Raw genomic sequence first — 9,138 nt, 5'->3', positions numbered from 1 at the left:
TTCCTCTCCACCTATCCTCTCCTCTATCCCTCTTCTATCCGCCTCCCACTCTCTCCCTATTTATTTCAGAACCCCCTTCCTCTCCCCCTTTTCTGATGAAGGGTCTGGGCCCGAAACGTCAGCCTCTCTGCTCCTATGATGCTGCTTGGCCTGCTGTGTTCATCCAGCCCTGCACCTTGTTGTCTATAATTTATTTGAGTTTTGTTGCAGTGTCTATCTGGTGATATATATACAATAGCTGTGCACGCCACGCCACACCACACAGGCAGGATGTGCGAATTTAACTGGCTTTTCTAATTCCTTAGTGACGAGCTGACAGTCTCAGTCAGAGTACCACACAATGAGACTTTTAACAATTAATTCATGGGATGTGGGCATTGTGGTCAAAGCTAGCATTTATTGGCCATTCTCTGACTGCCTTTGGCAATCTCGCTTGTTCTTGGTGGAGATGAGCTAACTTCTCAAATTGTTTTATTCAACGTGGTGTACGCACACTCAGTGTTGTTGAGGAGGGAATGTACCCATCTATCTGCTGCCTTTGTTCTTCTCGGCAATAGAGGGTACAGGTTTGGATGGTGTTTTTTAAGGAGCCTCGATGATCTGTTGCAGTGCATCTTGTCAATGGCATACACTGTTACCACTGTGTCTCCTGGCGTTCTGGGGTTGTGGGGGGGGGATGTTAATTATTGAAGGTGTTAGGTAGGGTGCTAATTAACCTGGTTGCTTTGTCCTGGATGGTGTCAAGCTACTTAAGCGTTGCGCGAGCTGCACCCATCCAAGTGGGGAGTATTCCATCACACTCCTGACTTGTGCCTTGTGGACAGGCTTTGGAGGTGAGTTATCTACCACAGAACTTCCAGCTTTGATCTGCTTTTGCAGCCACTGTACTTATATGATCAGTTCAGTTTAGCTTCTGATTAATGGTAATCCCCAGAAAGTAGATTGTGAGGGATTGAAGGATACTGTTGCCATTGACCTTAAAGAGGCAATGAACTGAACCAAGAATAGTACCACAGGAAGAAGCAATGAGATCAGAAAGAGTGTTAAAATATTTTAAGAGATCTCATTGAGGCTTTTAATGTAAAATCAGAAAAGCACAGAGGATATGTTCTGCTGAGTATTCCATTCAACACTAATGGAAGTTACAATACATCGAAAGGATAAAGAGCGTTTCTTGTTAAAAAATTATTGTAGTTTTCAAATTTCCTTGATGGTCAACGGTATGAAATGTTTCAGAGTTAATAACAATAACAGCGCTATTATTTTAGTGGTGTATTCTTCATATCAGGTCTTTGCAATAGATGGTAGGGAGGGAAAGAAACTGCTTGAGGAATTAAATAAATCCAAGAAGGTCGAAATAGTCGACCCTTTGATTGATCTAAAGAAATGAATTATGGATGTGTCTGAACTTTATTTCTTTCCAGACAATGAGCCTGATTCCCCAGAGTACCTTGGCTGTTATAGACAATGGGTTTTATTAATCAACAAGTAATACGACGACTAAGTGTTCATTACCTGCTCCTAATGAATTCAGCTACCTCTTGGGGTAGAGGACCATTTCTGAAATCTGTTTCATGTTTTGCTGAGTAATTTTCTTAAGAAATTCCAAGATTGCTCAAGCCTGCTTCTCAAGAATTCTGCCTTATAAACCCATCAGGTGGAACTGAAGATCCTTGAGAGGTTTAGAGATACACAACTCGACACTGAACGAGGAACATGAAGCAGATTTTTATTTGTACTTTACAAGCTTTGACAATATATATTTCAACTACTTTTGCAGTCTGTGTAGTATTATGCATGAACAGGAATGTTTTATCTTGCATTATCCTGACAAAAGATTGAATCCAAAGTGTTTGCTTGTGACTACATTTCACCTAGCCTATTCAATACTTTTTCTTTTCATTTTTATCTTACTAAGGAAATATATGTCCTTACTGTTACACTCCAGAAAACCAGCTGGTGTAGGATAAAGCCGGAGCCAATTTTCACTCACTTCTGTATTGAATTAATATTACACATTATATACATATGCATCCTAAGATCTGCATTTATCAGATCCAAATAAACAACAAGTTGATGGCCATGTCTGGATGGCAACCTGTAAGGAATCGTGTGCCACAGGGATCTGTGCCAGGACCATAATTATTTATGATATATATTCCTGACTTGGAAAGTGGGAAAGTGAGTGTACTGTTGCCAAACTTGCAATTAACATAAAAATAGATGGGAAGGCAAGTGGTGAGGATGACACATAGAGTCTACAACTGGCTGAGGTTACCATGAAGGATTCTCCTTCTCAACCTCTCCCCTCACCTGAAGCATGATGACCCTCAGGTTAAACCACCAACATTTGGTCTCTCTCTGAAGAGCTTTGACGACCTCACCTTTTACTTTACGTAGGGAGATAGGCAGGTTAGGCAAGTGGGCTAAAACATGGTAGATGGAATATGATGTGACACAAACTTAGAATTGGGAACAGAAACAGAAGCTGTTGGAGAAACTCAGTAATTCTGGCAGCATCTTTGGAAAGAAAACAGAGTTAATTCTGAAGAAGAGTCACAGGACTCAGAAAAGTTAACTCTTATTATCTCTCCACAGATGCTGCCAGACCTGCTGAGTTTTTCCAGCAATTTCTGATCTTGTTTCAGATTTCCAGCAGCCGCAGTTCTTTGTTTTAACTTAGCATGGACTTGAGGGTTTGGGGAATAAGTGAGAAAATAGTAGGAATAAATTAGACTATCAAAAGAAATGAAATAAAGTACAGCTCTCCAAGGAGGAGTAAGTTCCAGAGGACCATGGTGAAAATTGAGAGATGTGGTTTAGTGATAAGGTCCACTGTAGCAGTTTAGGTGGGACAGGTACAGCTGGGAGTAGAGCTCCCAAGAGAAGAGAGGTGTCACTACAAATATGTTAATTTTTCACCAGACCCAAGATTCCAATCAGAAACAACTACAAGTAAAGCCCACAATAAATGAAAAATATGTTGGAATACAGTATATCAAAACATGAAAGGAGATGGTGGCTGACAGACTGAACTAGTTCACATATCGTAGAACTCCCTACAGTATGGGATCAGGCCATTCAGCCCCTCAAGTGCATGCCAATCCTCCAAAGAGCATCCCACCCAGCCTCAACCCCCACCCCCCCTACCTAACCCTGTAGCCCTGACTTTCTCATGGCTAATCCACCTAGCCTGCACATCCCTGGGCACTATAAACAATTTAGCACGGCCAAACCACATAGCCCGCACATCTTTGGACTGTGGGAGGAAACCGGAGCACCCGGAGGAAACCCACACAGACACGGTGAGAATGTGCAAACTCCACACAGACTGTTGTCCGAGGCTGGAATCAAATCTGGGTCCCTGGCACTGTAGGGCAGCAGTGCTAACCACTAAGCCACCATGCCACTGTATATTGCAGAGCATGTTTTATTTAAGGAATACTATCAGAATAATATTTTCTCAAAACCATTTTAACCAGAATGTAATCTTACATTATCAATGTAAAAGATCGTCTGAAGTATAAATATTACCTGATTAGTAGACAGATTGGGAAGTGCTGTGATAATTATTGGTCCATTGTGACAAAGAGAAGTCCCTAGATTTCTGCAGTGACCCATAGTAAGGCACTTCCTTTTGATCTATTCAAACCCAATTGTGTAATATGAAATTACTGCGTTAAGAGCTTTTGTTCCAAATGGATTGTTTCATATTGTCTGGAAAACATTTAAATTCAGTATATGGAAAATTAAAATAGGACAGGAATTTTGAAACTATTCAAAATCAAATCAGCAAAACTCATTATGAGGATAACTGCCCAATTTATTGTATTCTAAAACTAAACTCTTTCTCGTGTTTCACAGGATGTCTGAAATATGTTGTACTATTAGTTCTGTTATGATGGATCATTTGATTTTCACATAGATGAAGCATGAAAGTAACACAATCTTTTGTGTATCAAAAAAAGAGCTTAATTGCATATGTAAATGAATATTGGCTTGTCTAATTGCAGCATCACCTAATCTGCATGTATAACAAAAATCTGTTTTGCATACAAAATTTCTCTTACGACCAAGGCAAAACCTTGTACAAAACATTTCATTGCAAAATGAAAACACAAGGAACAACAATTAAAAAAAAACACTTCAGGAATCTAGGTTTTGCATTTGTAATCTAATATAAATCATCTATCTGTTACCAGACATCTCAGCAATATGTGCTTGAGTCAAAGGTAGTGATCCTGCCTGAGTTGGAAGGTTTAAACTCTACTCCAGAGATTTCGCAGATAATCCAGACCGAAATGCCTGTGCAGGGCTGAGGGAACACTATTGTTAGAAGTAGCAGTTTTCCAATAAGCTATTAAACTGAAGTTTTGTTCGTCCTCTCAAACAAATTCCACAGGACTACTTGAAGAAATGGGGAGTTCTCGTACTAGCTGGTCAATATTTATTCCCCCATCAACATCATTGACAGATTGTCTTGTCATTTACCTCATTGCTGTTTGGGAGATATTACTGTGTGCAAATTAAAGCAAAACACTGCACATATTGGAAATCTGAAGCAAAACCAAAAAATGCTGGATTTAAATGTTTTTCAGACAATATGAAAATGCTGGAGAATCTCTCAGACTCAGAACTATTCTTCGTCACTGTTTTTCTATCAACCAGACCTGCTGAGTTTCTGCAGCATTTTTTGTTTTTGTAATTGCTCCGTGCAAATTGGTTACTGCATTGTCCTAAATCTGGACAAGTGAGTACATTTTAAAAGTGACTGCAGAATGTTTTTAGAAGTCCTGAGGTTTAATATGTCATTACACAAGTAATTTCTTTTGTGCAAGGGATAGTAAGGAGGGAAAATGTTCAAACTTATTATCACATCCACTTTCATTGTGCCTCAGGCACAGGTATCACAAGAGAATATTCAATTTGCCATTTATTGTCTATATTTATTTGAACTATAACTTGCATTTATATAACACATTTAACATAGGAAAATATTTGAGACAAAGAGGGTTGGACAGAAAATTCCAAATCTTGGGCCAGTTACCTGATGGCATATTCCAATAGTGGAATGAGTAAAATTGGGAAAGCTTAAAAATTAATAACACAATTTCTAAATTTGCAGAAATGTCGCTAAAATTTAGTTGGTGTGGTTGTTCTTCATTATTGAGCTGGACTACATAAGTTACAGGAGAACATGAATGAACTTGCAGAAGAGGAACAATCGGCAAGTGAAACGCAACAGGTATGAATGGGAGATTATCCATTTCAGTAGCATGAATAGGCACGTCACTTATTTCTTGTATAGTGTAACAGGTGGGGGGTGCTGGGTGGAAGAACAATTGAATGTCAGAGTACAAATTCACAGATCACTGAAAGTTGCACCACAGGTGAACAAGCAACATGGTAGCTCAGTGGTTGGTAATGCTGCCTCACAGTGCTAGGGACCCAAGCTCAATCCCAGCCTCAGGCAACTGTCTGTGTGGAGTTTGCACGTTCTTCCCGTGTCTGCTTGGGGTCCTCTGGACACTCTTGTTTCTTCCCACAGTCCAAAGATGTGCACGTTAGGAGTATTGCTATGCTAAATGCATTGTGTGCAGGGATGTGTAGGCTAGGTGGATTAGCCATGGGAAATGTAGGGTCACAGGGATAGGGTAGGAGTGTAGGTATGGATGAGATGCTCTTTGGAGTGTTGGTGTGGACAGGATGGACCAAACAGCCTGCTTCCACACTGCAGGGATTCTATAAACACAATGCTATTGCTAGATTGCATTTCTAGAGGAATTGAACTGAAAAGTCAGGAAATTATGCTAACCCTTGTGTAGACCACAGAGTACAGTGTGTAGTTCTAGCTGCCATTTTATTAGAAAGGCTGCAGAGAAAGAGAGCGTGCAGAGTTTCACAAACAATATGTAGGTCTGCATATCAAAAATGGAAAGACAGGCTGGATCACTCTCATTTCTACAAAACAGACTCGGGTGTGGCCAAGGAAGGATCTTTAAATTCTGAAAGGTTCTGATTAGTACAGGGAGTGGGAGAGAGTATAGTTAAAATTCATCAACACATGAAGTGACCAATTAATCCAGTTGGGAACATAGAAGAAATTTGTTTTTCTAAGGAGTGGCAAGATATGGAACTCACGAACATAAAGAGTGGCTGAACTGAATAGTTTAGATGCATTTAAGGGGAAACTAGACAAGCATATGGTGAAGGAGACAAAGCTTATGATGATGATAAATTTAAACAGAAGAGAAACAGGAGAAGACTTGAGTAGGGCATAAGCACCAGCATAAACTGGTTGGGCCATTTGGCATGCCTCCATTCTGCACATCCCATGTGATCCTATTTAAAAGACTAGAATTGGAATTGAATGGTGATAAGAAGTTGTGATCTGCAGGGAATTACAGAGAAGCTAAGGGGAGAGCCAAGGATTTGAGATCAGGCTTGGGCTTTTTCTTAAAAAAAAGGTACCAGCTGACTGGAAGCTGATATGTAGGTCAGTAAACATATGGGTGATGGGAAAAAGAGGATTTGTGAAAACATCTGACACAGAATGAAGCTCAAATCGGAGATTCTTGAGCTGATAGGGAGTCCAAAATACTTTGGGTTTCCCATTTGTGTTTTTATTAACTTGAGCATCAGTTGATCAGTTGGATCGGTGTTTAAAACTTAATCCATCACAAAAAAATGGGGACCCTATCCTTGCTCTAGGCTATTTAGATCTGAAATTCTAGAATAAAACAAAATTATCAGTTAACAAGGGCTAAATCATCTCATTTGGTAGTACCTTTTTCAAACTCCAATCCAGGATTTGAGTACATAACATAGCCTCGAGGCTTTAATGCTGTACTGAAACTAGTCGTACTCTCAGAAGTCCAGTCCAGATAACTGAAACCAAGCTGTCTGTTCAGCTAAACTAAAATGGTACTATCTGAAGACCAAGGCGATTTCCTGGTTTTCTTGGAAATGTTCATCATTTGACCAACTACATACACATACACAAAAATTAGACTATCATTAATTTGTCGTTTGTGGTTCTTGTTCTGTACAGATTTACATATTTGCCTGCACAATTTGGACATTAATTCAAAATATTCCATTGGTGCTTTGCATCATTCTGAGATATGGAAGTCATTACCACAGAGAGTGACTGAAGTAAATGATTTAGAAGAATTTCAGACCCCAGTGTGTGGTGGAAACCAGGATATGGAAATAATTTAAGGAGGAGGCAGATTTTTAATTAGTAATGGTTTGGAGAGTTATAAAGAGCAGGCAGGAAAGTGGAGTTGAGGCTGAGATAAGACCAACAGTGATTGTATTGAATGGCAGAGAAGGCTCAAGGGGCTGAATTGCCTACTCCTATATAGTTCTTATGTTCTGAGGGCATGAGTAAAGTTCTTTCTTTATTATTGGTTATTGCTCAAGATGATTTATTAATAATTAAACAATTCACAAACTACAAATGCTTCTGAACTAATATGTACTCTGATCAGTTGATACAAGGGACAGTATCCAGGAGAGTACAAAACCAGTGTATTCACTTATTAGGATCTCAAACAATCTTAAATATGGAATTACAAATAGCTATTAACTTACTCCTCAGATCCAATGTAACCCTTACTTCTGATACAAATCTAGAAGGACAAAGGACAAGCAGAACTTAAAACAGAGATGGAAACATGGCAAAGGGCAAAATATCTTTAGCTTAAGGCAGGTTTGAAACTTTGAAAATGACCTGAGGGAAGGGAAACTGGGCTACTAGTTAAGAGGTGGGAAAGTGTGGGCATGGGGCAAAACACAAAGTTTTAATCAGCCTTTGTGATCAGTGGTTTATTGGCAATAAACATTATTTCAGGCAAGCTGTGATGTCTAGTTGTTCCTGCAGGTTGAAGCAACGTCTGGAGTCAGCATAGTTTGGGAAAAACTAATGTTACAGAAGCTTTTATTTATGTGGCACGTTGCACAAACTCATTGTCCAAAAGCACTTTGAAATCTAGTCATTGTTGATCACACATTTAATGATGTTGGTTATGAAATGAATATTTGGCCAGGTGATGTGGGAAGAGCTCCCTTGCTCTTTCAACATAGTGTGATGATGCTGTAGCTTTAAAAGTCCTGGTTTCTCTTAAGAGATTGAATGAGAGGCATCGAAGGAAGACCACTTGAGTAAACAGCTTGGGAGGCCTTGGGTTTTTTTTATTAATGCAGCCTGAATTGGTGTGGCCAACTCTCTCAGATCAGGATTTCTGAGTAGCATCAGAAGCTATTGTGGTCTCAACAGAGTTGGAAGCTATAGTGAATGTTGCCCTCCTAGCTGCTACTCTCTCTAAATTTTCTCAATGATTTTTTTTTCTTCCTGGATTGGAGAACTGCATGTGAGAATGTATGTCTGAATTTGCCTTTTTTGCCAAGGGTTGTGTTTATGGGTTGTTGCTATATTCAAACAGTTAATTGGTAATAGTTACTGTATCTATTATTCTAAGTTTCTAATAGAGTTAAATTATTCTAAATTCCCGTTTCTTTTGGTTGTATTTTAACTGCAGTGTTTAAATAAACTGTTTTGCTTAACATTGAGTAATTTGGGAAGTACTGGAGAGAAGAAATTGACAAGTAAAGTTGATTACTAAGCAAGAACGGAAGCTTGCATTGTAATAAAAAGCAAAAACATTTCCAACTTGATACCAGCAAAATGATCAACTTGTCCATTAAGGATGACTGCTTAGGATAGCTGAGGAGGGGGAGTTTAGCAAGGCATTGGCTGGCAAGTGCATGTACTTGACCATATGATAACCATCTTTATGGGCATGTGATGCCTTAGGAATGTGCAATGTCACATCAGCAGTATTAAGAGCTTAGGATAATAAGGAAGCCCACCAAAACTATGTATATTGAATTTCAGTTTAAGGTAGTAAAGTACTGTGACAGTCTGACAATTTCAATTTTATTGAGAAGCCCCACCTGATCCATCAATATTAATATATTTCTTGTTTTCAGATGATACTTTGAAATTCACAGTAAATAAAAGTATATTTTTTGATCCATTAGTTTCAGGAATACACAATTTCTGGCCATGCATAGCAAGATTCTGGAGCATCAAATAGTGATGAGGATTATTTAAGGATTTGTCCTTGAGGAGTT

Source organism: Rhincodon typus, chromosome 3 (assembly GCF_021869965.1).
Source record: "Rhincodon typus isolate 14 chromosome 3, sRhiTyp1.1, whole genome shotgun sequence".
In the NCBI taxonomy this organism is placed as follows: Eukaryota; Metazoa; Chordata; class Chondrichthyes; order Orectolobiformes; family Rhincodontidae; genus Rhincodon; species Rhincodon typus.
This window is presented reverse-complemented; position numbering follows the sequence as displayed.